Source organism: Dermacentor silvarum, chromosome 5 (genome assembly GCF_013339745.2).
Source record: "Dermacentor silvarum isolate Dsil-2018 chromosome 5, BIME_Dsil_1.4, whole genome shotgun sequence".
In the NCBI taxonomy this organism is placed as follows: domain Eukaryota; kingdom Metazoa; phylum Arthropoda; class Arachnida; order Ixodida; family Ixodidae; genus Dermacentor; species Dermacentor silvarum.
In genome coordinates this window covers 110,368,297-110,380,780 of record NC_051158.1, presented here as the reverse complement: position 1 = coordinate 110,380,780, position 12,484 = coordinate 110,368,297, and the positions used below count along the sequence as shown (strand labels likewise).

General features: G+C 45.2%; 1 pseudogene; it reads right to left on the bottom strand.

Moving 5' to 3' along the window:
• Nucleotides 1-10,778: 10,778 nt before the first annotated feature.
• Nucleotides 10,779-11,866, bottom strand: LOC119454327 (uncharacterized; annotated as a pseudogene).
• Nucleotides 11,867-12,484: the final 618 nt, after the last annotated feature.

The window sequence follows — 12,484 nt, the reverse complement described above, 5'->3', positions numbered from 1 at the left end:
AGCCTTTTTGCTATGTTTAATGTGAACAAGCCTTTGCCTAGTCCCACCCACTTTTAGGCTATTGTGATTGTCATTTTCCGACATTGTTACACCTTTGGGATCAGCCCAGTTCACCCAGTGCATTGGCCTTCGGGATTATCTATTCATGTACTACAGTGCAGACCGCTTATAACGTAAGTCGCCGGAGTCGCGAATATCCGCACTATAAGCGGTACCACACTATAACCAAAGCAACAATTTTCAAGGCCCGCACATATGCAAAACATGTGCACCAAGCCACCTCGCGTATGCGACATTCGAGGAATGCGACTAGAACGTTTGCATTCAATTTACAGTCGAATCTCGTTAATTCTAACCAAATCACGCGGCGGCGCCTCCAACCGGCATTGCTCCGGCACCGCCATAGAGTAAAAGCTTAGGAGAGACCCCTCAATGTCGCGCGCGAACAAAAAAAAAATAATAATAATACGGCGGAAATTTCACGCTCTCTCAAATGGCAAGGTCGCCGATTCTGCGTTGCGCCGGAACATGCGTGTACGTGCCGACGTCTCAGTCACGCTACCGTAGCCACGTGTAGGAAATGGCAGTGAACCCTTCTTTCTCCTTTATGCTTCCTCTACTTTCTAGCCACGTGTGGACCTTGCACGTTACGGCTACGGCACAAAGGGAAGCAGCGGCGCTGTCCCAGGACGGCCAACGAAACTGCCCACGCCGGCAAACGCCTGCTTCCCGGTAACGGCAGAAAACGAAACTTCGGGGAGCTGGCGCCGGGCCGTCTGGAGCGGCGGCACCTGCACGGCGGCGGGCGCGCACGGTGACAGTCGAAAGTGAGGGAGCTACGAGGGAGGGCGAGGGGAGCCACCGAAGCGGCGGAATTACCGAGGCGAAATCCGCTTCCCTGCCACCCTCCTCCCGCACATTCCACGCTCTCCGCGTGCGCCCTTCGCCGTGCCATGCCGGCGCCGCCCGCTCCCTGAAGTTTCATTTACTGCCGTTATCGTAAAGCGAGCGTTGGCCGGCGCTGGCAGTTTCGTGGCCCTCGCTCGCTATTCGTGCCATGACATTTCACGACTCGCACTCAAAATTCTGGTTTCAGCCTCACTGGCTGTTCGTTCGCACCACGTGCCCTTCTCCTCCACTTCGTCTCTCTTTCTTCCTCGAGCACTCCTTGGGGCGTCCGTTTGAGGGGAGCGTTCGCCGTCTCCGCTGACTTCCGTACTCCCAGGCAGCCGCACTGTAACCGGTATTTAGTTTCCTGCAACTGCACTATAAGCGATACGTGTATACATGGAGTGCTTTGGGGAAATTAACGGGAGTCTGAAAAGATTGCACTATATCCGGTCCTGCACTATAAGCGGTTACGTTATAAGTGGTCTATACGTATTTACAGAACCTGTGAATGAGTTGTATCATGCCGAACACTCTGGAGGTTGTCCCATACCGGCCAACCCTTTCGAACCGTTTTGTAAAGTTAAGAAATTTTTACTGATTCTTTGATTTTGTAAATGTTATATCAGTTATTACAGAAAAGAAAGTCTCTTTGTGAAAGAGCTTTAAAAGTGTTCAGAGATGAGGCGGGACCAGATTTCAAAAAATGCATTTAAAAAAATCATTGTAATTGTACCCGCACCGCTCTCTTACACAGGCACAAGACGCCATATACAGTCGAACGCAGTTATAACAAAGTGCTGGGGCCTCCGAAATCATTCGTTATACAAGTCACTTCGTTCTAAATGTCGCACACCGCACAGCTCATAACAGAACTGGGACAGAATTATTCCTTCGTTATACTGCTCATTTCGTTGTAGAGGCATTCAACTGTGCAGTCGACTTCCATTGATTCGATGCTGATGGGTCCAACGAAAGTGGTTGAAGTATCCGGCAGGTTCAATTAAACAAAAGGTAGAAAAAAGTCGCTGTTTTCGAAAAAACTCGAGATATCGAACGCATGCGACAACGGCGAGTCGAGGAGCCGGCGTTGGGGGCAGAGCAGGTACGACGCAGACTAACGGCGCTGCCAATGGCGCGCGCGCTTGGGTGCGACGTAGAAAATGACTTAACTGACGGCGCAGCCAATGGAGACGTTTAGAGAAACGTGGGACGAACGGTTTTTCGTTTCGCCTAGATGATGATAAGTGGTTCTTGAGGGAAAGGGAAAGGTTGGCGCTATCTTCTGCAGCCCTTGAGGGAGCACGGCTCAGCGCCAAATATCGCCTAGCCATATACAGTTTTCGCTGTAAAAAGTGCACCCTCGCTGCCCGCAAATCCGTGCCCCTCGCCACTGAGAGGCTGGCTTTCCCGCAAAGTTTAGACATTTAGTGGCTAAGTGTGCCTTACAGACGAAATTTCACCAGCAGCACGAAATTATCACAAAATTCAACACTGTATCGCCCCAATATTCTTAGATGAGATAGAAACAAATGCTAAGAACCGCGTTAGCCCCCGCACAACCAGCAATATATTCGATTTGATTCTAATATTCGAATATTCGCACACCCCTATTTTGCGGGCGTGGGTTTCGCGGACCCTCATTTGCGAACCACTGGTGTTTACCAAATTTGAGAAAAGCGAAACATAAGCATTATAAATTTGAGAAAAGCGGAACGAATCCAGCAGTAAGAAGCTAAAGGGTTGTTTTGTTAGAGACCAGTGGCTGAGTTCATATAGGTAAGAGGAGGAAGGAAAACTCAAGTTTTTCCACTTCATCACCAGGAGGCGCAACTTGCACTTCTTTTACTTCTTGAAAGGAGAGTGCTCACTTGCACTTGTGAGTGTTCACTCCAACGAACACCCCACGAAGCTGTCTAAGGCTTACTGTGCATTACATTTCACCAGCTTTCATGTGCTTGCTTCATGTTACAGTTGAAACGGTGCTTTCTTTTTTGATACTTCATTGGCACAACTTTTTGAGACCTGTGTGTAAGACATACTGTTGTCAACAACTAAAGTGAGAACAATCCAGGTAAAGTATGATCTCAAGAAGCCAGGATACAAGACTTCAAATATTTCTATCAACTTTCAATTGAGGCATACCTAAGCTGTGCCTTGCGTTGCTTAAGAAAAAAACTAATTCCTCTGTGTGGCCTATTTTATTTTTTTCATTAGAACATGTTAATAAATAATTTTTGTGATTTTTTAAGCTCGGCGTATCTTCTTCAGTGCCTAGATGGCACAGGGCTGCAAGTAGCAGCTGCACTTCTGTACCACACAGCATTTCAATCAACTTTCAATTGTGGTATACCTAAGCTGTGCCTTACGTTGCTTAAGAAAAAAACTTTAATGGACAACGATAACTCAGTTCAACTGTCCGATATCCTTTCAAGACTGTTTGCAATCATTTGGTGAAAACAGGTTGAGTGCTAGCAGGAAAAGAATGAGGGTCAAACTTCCCTTTCTTGGTTTGAGTGACCAATATATGCAGTGTTGTATGTTGGTGAGACTTCAGAGATCACATATATTGTTTGTTTCTTGTTTTCATGCACAAAGTCTTAACTTAATCTTAACTTTCTGAGATTGGCCGTCTCGCGTTAGCCAAATTTCGCTTCATGGTACAGGAGGGCCTGAATTTCTTGCCATTGTCTCACCTGTAAATATTGTTATCAGGTCTACTTGAACATTTAAAAATTGTTTAACTATTTTATCTTTTTTTCCGCACTCTGGAATAAATTTGGAATGACTTGTTTACCTTTATCTCTGGCCACAAAGAGTACATTTCTAAAAAAAGGATGAATATGAAATGTTATTTGAGTCAAAGCCCTAGTGAGTATCGTAATATAAGTAATAAGAAATTGGTTGGCTGAACTATCCACAATTCCAGCATATCAGAAACAATATGTGGGCTATGCATCTAATTTTTTGGGCTTAAATCAGAATTCCGAGATATCAAACTCTGCATAGCATGTACAATACGTTGGGAATTAGTGTTAATCCCCTTCAAAGGATATGTCAGTAGTCATATGCACACTGGCAAGAATATTTCTCAATCAAAAGCCTCTCTCTTTCCGAGCAGGATGTTAAACCTCACCCCACACACCGGCCCAAGCAAAAGAGTGAAGATCCCAAAGGAAATTAGAAATAAAATCAAAATTCTGGCCCTGCCAAAGAACATGGATGTTCATATTGCTGGCTGTCGGCGAGCCAAAAGCAGAAGCCCTACAAAAATCACTTGCAGATAAACCAACGGCATATACATACCTGTCTCCACCCGTCGGAGGAGACAGGTATGCGATAGTGGTGGTAGATGTCAGCGGCAACACCCTATGGTCCGCAACCATAAGGGCTGGATCCATAGTGGAAGTCAAGGAGGCGGCTGTAACGTGTGTGACCCGCATTGAAGGCACCAGATTTATTGTGACAGACTCCATGTCGGGCAATCAATAGCTTCTGGTCTGGCTGCATTGGCCTAGCTGCAAAAATAACCCCGGTAATGAAGCCGCAGCCCGCGTAACCACAAACTGGGCGGAGGGGCAGACTTCACCAGGGAACCAAGAAGAAGAGTACCTAAGCTACGGAGACGGTCTCAATAGACTGAGAGGAAAGACACCATGCAGTACCCCGCACCTTGCAATGCGCTTGATAGGGAACAGTAAATCGCCATAAGAAAGGCGCAAACTAGATGCATCTTGAGCCCTAGACAGCTCGATGCCATTCTCATGGACAGTAGCGTTTTGAGCTGCAGGCATTGTAGCCTAGAACAGGCTGGCCAGGAACACATTACGGGGGGGGGGGGGGGGAGGTGCCCATAACCCACCACCCAAGAACCTCGTGCGACGAGCCCACTCAGCCAAAGAGTGTGAGAAGAGATTAAGGAGCCTCGTTTATGAAGAACCAGTCAGGCTGGCGGAATGGGTGGCCAAGGTAGCGACACCATGGGTCCCAACCTAGCTCCCTCCCCGGCCTGGCATCCCCCTTTCCCTCCTCCTATGTTTAATGAAGTTGCTTCCTCCCCGGCCTTGCACTTCTTTTACATCTTGAAAGGAGAGTGCTCACTTGCACCTGAAGTCGCCGGTTTGCTGAATTATCCCCAACTGAATTGCTGCAGGCAACCTATAGAAGGCTGGATCATTATACCAGATATATATATATATCTTTTTTGGGGAGGGGGGCTATACAAGATCTAAAAATCGCCTTTGGCAGATGTCTCATTTTTAGTTCTTAGTTCTTGGACTGGATGAGAAATTTCATTAGTTGATAACTATTTATTTGTGGCATTTATTGCAAGTTACGAATTATACCTGGTGAGTTTGCAAGGCATATTCACTTGTGACAAATTCTGTTTCCTGTTTCAGGATGTGCGTCATCAAACTTCCAGTAAAAATGTACTGTTGTCCTTCTGAATTTTTAAACTAAGTGTTCTTTTATGAACTGAAGCTCGAAAAATAAATGGAGCACCACTTTATTTTCTCGCACACTTTGGGAATGAATGTCTTGAAACTGGTGTCATCCTGTGAATTCTCAAGTGGATACGCCTTGTGAACTAGCGTGCTATAAAATTTTGAAATTGCAGTCTGTGTTGTAAATTAATGCGTGAAAAAACTTCGTGTTCGATTCGATGGCGTTCATTCTGAGCATTGCCTCAGCTCGCAGCGCGATCATTTCTCAGCAGAAATTAGCTAATTATGCTTTTCAGTGTTCAGGCATCCGATGTAATCACCAGATCGCCATGGCCCCTTTGGAGTGCCATGCACATGTTTCCAAATTAAAAGGGGAACTGAAAGATTTTTGAACTTGGTGTAAAAAAACTAATTCCCAATCTGTACACAATGCTGCCATGAATGTGCAAGCCATACGTTAATCTGCTGCATGTTGCCAGGACCCTATAACCTCATGTAGCAGATCAAGTGGTCTCTCAAGCAGCTTGCAAAACCCATGCTCTTTTTCCGCCTTAGGCAACGTGTGATGATCTTACATGAAATGTGATAGTCAATAGATGCCACACATAAGGTACACATGTGCAGGGCCTTCCAGATTTTCTAGAAAACAGGGAAGTGCTCAATCAATGAATCTTTATTTCGCATTCATTCATTTATAAAAAATGAATGCTGGGACGAGAACTAAAAGCTGCTTGTTTGCAGCTTGACAAGGTTCTTGCCCATATTCATGACAACGGGGGCATAATAAAATAAGGTTGTACACTTTAGTGTGTGCAATGTACAATCTATGACAGAGTATAAGGGAAAATGTGTAAGGTAAAATACACAATCTGTGTTACAAAGCAGTGTGTTTAGTCAGTACAAATGACATATATGAATATGCAGTATATATCAGATATACATAATTATTTTCGATTGCTGAAGGGTTAAAATTTATCATATTACATTCTATTAACATACGAAAACACAGACAGCAAGTAAAGGTGTGTATAACTGTCTTGCAGGTTACATCCTCTATGCGAAAATGTTGCACATGGTAAAAACGGGGAAAAAATATTGTAATTCTTGTTGAGGTACAGATGTATAACTACATAGAAGCACTAGTATTCTTGCATGTTATTAAAAACCTAAGACCACTTAATTAAAGGAGGTAAGTAGTGACTTCTCATAGCCAACAGAACGCTATGAAAATAATTACTCAATTTGAATTCGGAAGTCTCGTATTGTTTTCCGAGTAATTTCAGATATATTGACACCGTTGTCATGTAGTTTATTTAATAAGAATGGGACGCGATTGGTTAAACGATTTGATCCATAATTCGTACGGGAGAGTCGTAGCAGCCATCTCTTTCTTTCCCTAATGTTGTAGGATATATATATCTGTTGGTTCTGTTAGGTTGCACAAACCCAAGAATTCATTGTTATACTTAAAATACCTCTGCTATTTAAGGGCAAGGTTAACTTCATATAAACTTGGTAGACAAATTATATTAAACTTCGAAAATAGTTGAGATGTATGTGCATCGAATGGCGCGTTTGCGATATGACGAACAGCCTTTTTTTGTAGCAGTAATAATTTACTAATCTTTTGCTTTGACGTTGTACCCCACACAAGGTGGCAATACATTAAATGAGATGAGAATAGTGCATTATAAAGCATCAGCTTAGCTTTAGATGGTATCGTCTCACGGAGTCTACAAAGCACGCCGCAAGCTTTGGCTAAACGGGATGCAACAAGTTCCACATGTTCATTCCACATTAATTTTTGATTAAATATAACACCCAAGGTTTTGACGTTAGGAACAAGTTGAATTATTTCAGAGCCAACCTGCAACAGTATGTCTTCACTCAGATGCTTTTGTGGAGGTGCGAAAATAACAGCTTTTGTTTTTGTTGTATTTAATTTGAGAGCGTTGACCTTGCTCCATTCAGCCAATTCTTTCAGTGTGACATTTGCCAACAACGAGAGATCGCCGATATTACGAGACTGAAAAAATAGGCTGGTGTTGTCCGCATAAATTATGAAGTTCGCGTCATTAGATATGTTGACAATGTCGTTAACATATACATTAACAATACTGGCCCTGGTATACTTCCCTGGGGAACGCCCTGTGTAATTTCCCGGAGACGTGTCTTGTGATGAAATTGAAACGAGTTGTTTTCTGTGGTTAAGATAAGATTGTGAAAGCTTCAAAGAAATGCCCCGAAACCCATAATGCTCTAGTTTAGTAAGCAAAGTCTGATGATTAAGCCTATCTAGTGGAGGTTGTCGATTTTGACATGTCCTGCCTGTTCTGTCGATTCTCCTTGGTCACACTCGGGCACCTTTGTCAGATGCCAGTCTCGAAAGGTTTTGTTGATTGAAGGAATGCTTTTTTGGCCTCTTGGCCAAAAAGGGATGGATGGGAGGGATGGGAAAGGTAAGTAAGTGTGCCAGGAGTGGAAGGCGTACTGTGAGAAGCACATTCTACAACCGCTGCAATAGCCTGCACAATTCCTTGGCAAATACCAAGAGTGATTCTAGGCAGGTGCGGTGCGGCCCTGTAGACCACCACCAAGTGGTCGGATCTGCTCCTGGAAGCTCGGCACCTCTTCCTGGCGTAGGTGCTTTCGCCACTCCATTGTGTGCCAGACGGTCTTCTTGGCCATGGATCGTATAGGTTGCTTGCACTCTGGGGCAGCTGTGGCCGCAGCTGTGGCCACAGCTGGGAGTGCCACATGTTTAGTTGTCAGCGTAAACATCTTGATGACATGCGTTTGCTTGGCATCTTCTGTAAATGTGCAACTTTTCTGGCACGTCTGGCGTGAGGGGCAAAGCACCAGACTGCAGCCGGAAAAGAAGCATCTTGATCGCAGCTAGGTGTGCCGGGTTACCATAAGCATATCTGCAGAAATAGAAAGGGGCTATGATAGGCAGCTAGGGCATTGCAATTGGTACTGCCCCAGGTGCGAGGAACCATATGAGTTGAGTAGAAACTGGAAAAGTAAACATTTCACAATCTCCCTATTAATAAGCTAATTTTATCTAAAAAAATGTTTTTCAGGAATTTCGTTGAAGGCGTCACACTCATTCAAGCTTGGTAATTGCTGTTTATTCCTACTCGATGCACGATAGATAAATGAAAAGTATTTCAGGTTCCTTTGAAGAAACATCTGAAAGGTTCGACAAGACCGTATGACAGCTGCAAATGCTTTAATTGGGTTGCTGCCCAACCTTCCAAATTTTATTTCGGGAATTTAAAGAACGTAGAACACCATTTTCAGAAATGCGGTGATTTCCACGTGGAGAATACCTGTCGAACAAATTATTTGTTAGTGTATATCTTCTGCCCATTGCACTATCCCTATTTATCAGCATCCCCTTAACGTTTCATTCGGCTGCTGGGCTTGACTCTCCATTTGCATTTCGACAGAGCCGGAATGCGAAAAAGTTCCTGTATATAGATTTAGGTGCAGGTTAGAAAACCCTAGTTGGTCAAAATTATCCCTCACTACGGCGTCACATCTCGTAGCCTTTTTTTTTTTGGTTTAACACTTCTTCACCAACGGGCGTCAAAATAATATAAGCCTGTATTAGCCCAGCCCTGGACAGTAGAACACCTTTGATGTCTGCAGACTCGATCACTCTGGAAACTGTTTAATCAAGTTCCCGTAGGCCAGCCTCGATGAACGGCTACATGCATACATGCATATATACGTGCCGCCTCACAAACTCCGTGCATACAGATAGAAAAAAAAATGAAATGAGGAGGGTATTTCCATTATGTGCCGCTAATTATCAGTGATATTTTTAAGCTGGAGTCGTGCGTAATTAGCGGTGGACAGAGGATTAGCTTTCACCTCGCACGTAAACCAAGGACCAGCTTCAGACCTGCGACAATTTCGGAAGTCGTAAGCTGGTCTCGGAGTATCATGACTCGGAGTATCATGACAAGCGGACATAGTGCCTCGGCCGCTGGATCCAGTGGCCGTGATAGTGCAAATTGAAGGCCTTGTTACAATTATTTCACGCGATGATTACGTGCTCGCGCATAGCTAGTCTATTTGAAAGTACCGCTTCGCATTAGGAATCGGGATTGGCTCTTGTTTTCGTTTTCGACAGCAGCGCCGCTCACTCCTAGCAGTCAGACGCAGGTCTACGAGGTAGGCTGTACTAAAATCCCTAGATTTTCTGCAAGCAACAAAATATCTAGCGACTTTAGGCTGTACTATTCACTCGACGCTTCGCCGTGCTCCCTCAGGGGTTGCAGAATCAAGTGTCATTTCATTCTCTTGATCTCTCTCTCTTTATTCGCAAATCGCAATGGTAAAAGCGGCAGCGTCATCTTCAAAGAGGGGCGCTCAGTACTGCTGCGTCGTCGACTGCCACAACAGCTTCCACAACATTAAAGGTAGAGATCCACCGGTGAGGTTCTACCGTTTCCCGGGAAGGTCGTATGAACGGGAGCGGCGACGAGCGTGGGCCGATGCCGTCCGCAGAGTCAAGCAAGATGCTGTCCCATTCATGCATCCCAGTTCCGCGCAATCTGTGCTTACATACGTACGAACTGTCTAGTCATTTCGCATCTAGTGAAGCCGTCTCTGGGGGAACGCATTCTGGATGCAGTGCACGGCCGCGCTGGCATGTATCGTCCCTGCATCATTGCTGAAGAATACACATATGCCTGTGATGACGGGTGCTGTACCTTTAACACTGTGGACAGTGTCAGAGGCGAAATACAGGTATGAATTGGAAAATGGCTGCAGGCATTTTGCAGTCATAAAGTTTTTATTGGGTTTCGAGAACTTTGTCTTTCGCCATAGTGTCCATTCCAAGCCTATTTTCAACGTGTAAACCCTTGCCAAGCCCTGCATCAGCTGCAGTTGTAAATGCCAACCCAGCGGATGCCTTGACAAGAAAAAGGAAGAATTGGACAGCACATCATTGAATGCTCTTTTAACTGAATTTAAGGAGGCAAAGAAAGAGCGGGCCGATCGCTTTGACAAGAAAATGCTCTTGTTAGAGCGGCTGGTAACAGCTGTCGAGAAGGTTGCCTGCCACAACGGCTTCTGAATAAAAATTTCCAAGAAAAACACTGATACTTATGTGTGTGCGTATTGTGTATTATTATCAGATAACACAAGACAACCATACAAAGTAGCCTGGTACTTGCAGGTCCCAAACGTCTCGATTCTTTATCTTTCACAAACGTTTTCTCAAAAAGCATATTTGAAGCATTACACAGAGTGAAGCAAAACTTATCTGCGTAAGTACTGCTAGTGGCACAAATGAAATAACTATTACACATCGAAAAAGGCACAAAGATATGCACTTCTGTGTTTTAGCACTGCTTTTCGGCAATTGCTTTTCACAGGCACTCGCTGTAGCCTGCCACACTGCGGTCAACACCATGGCCACTGTCCTCATCATTTCAAACTTCCTCCAGATCCAAGAGTTCCTGCAGCTCTTTGAAGAAATCTCTTTCCTCATTGGATAAGTTGTGCAGGACGCATGCACCCATGATTATAAGCCAGCACTGCTTGATGCTGGCTGCGTCCACCAAGTACAGCCTGCAAAATTGCTGCTTAAGTATTCAAAATGTCGCCTCAATGGCAACTCGCCGCTGGGAATGGGACTTGTTATATTTCTTTTCCAGGAGGGGAAGCTCCGCTGTGTATATCCTTGTGAGGCGTCATAAGCCATGGTAGCAACGGATAGGCTGAATCCCCCAGGATGTAACCATTGCTGCATTTCGTTGCTGCAGCTTCAAAAAAGGGGCCTTCGCGGAGCACCCTGGCATTGTGCGCCGAGCCGGGAAATCCAACGAGCGCATCTATGAACCTGTTCTCATGGTTGCATATGCCTTGCAGGATCAAAGAAGGACACTTTTTTCGATTGAAGTACGAGTGCGGGGACCGGTCGTGGTGTTTATCTCTGTGTGGCTTCCATCCACGCAGCCAATGGTGTTTCGTGGTCCTTTCCCAGCGCTCTTTATTAAGAAGCCACCCTTGCTACATTCTTGCTGTTGCTGGTCCGGCCACGCGATCACTTCTTCACTCATGCTATGTAAAAGGTTCAGCACCCTCTCAATGCATGCGTGCACAGATGACTCTGTAACATCAAATCTGTCATCAATTAAGTACATGCTACACTGGCTCCCGAGATAGCTCAAAACGATGAGAAACGTTTTTTCGGCACTGATTCGCGCGCGCCCTCTACGAGCTTCTGGGAAGAACTGAGATGCTTGATAGCGGTCTGCAAGACAGTTAAAGGTCTCGCGTGACAGTCGAAAGAGCCGCTTAAACTCAAACTCAAAATAGCTGCCCACGACGTCTTCATGGTATCGTGGAATACGATTTCGGTCTTTCCTCACCAGCTTTACGGCCAACATTGCGACCAAGTCATCGAACTCCTCATCACTGTCCGAGTCCACAAGGTCCATGGCTTCTTGAACGACAGTTGACAGTGTGGAACAGTTCATCGTCGTCATTCAGTGCAGCAGCGATGCTCACACACACACACACACACACACAAAACAGATCTAACCAATGTTTTCTACGACAACAACAAACAGCGCCACGCAAATAACACGTCACATACAAATTCACCAGCGCGTAAACAATGGGAGACACGATGCAGAAGGCCTGCACAACACCTGCACCTTGGCATTCGTGCATCACCGTGCATCACCGGCATTCGTGCATCGCCGTGCATCACCGTGAACTTGGTTCAAGTGGTGCAGCCGAATCGAACAGACCCCTTGCTTCAGCGCTTTAGCTTTATGCTGTGGACCAGAGCCAGACCCACCAGATTGCGAATTGTATGCTATTCCCAACTGACCTAACATGTGCTGACTTCCGAAGTTCAGGCAGTAGACAGCTTGGATTTCAATTGTTCAATGTCCGCAAGCGCAACTAGCCGACAGGAGGAACTACCGCACGAAATAAAGCTGAAGCCTATATTGTAATCTGGTCCACAAAATAATGCTAACATAAAAAAAACACATACGTCAGGCGAGAAAAACGTGATGTCCAACACTTAGTGTGTATTTTGAACGGGTCGCATAAATCAATCAATCAATATTTATTTTCCATCACAATAAGCAGAAGGCTACAGGAGAAAAAGCCGCAGC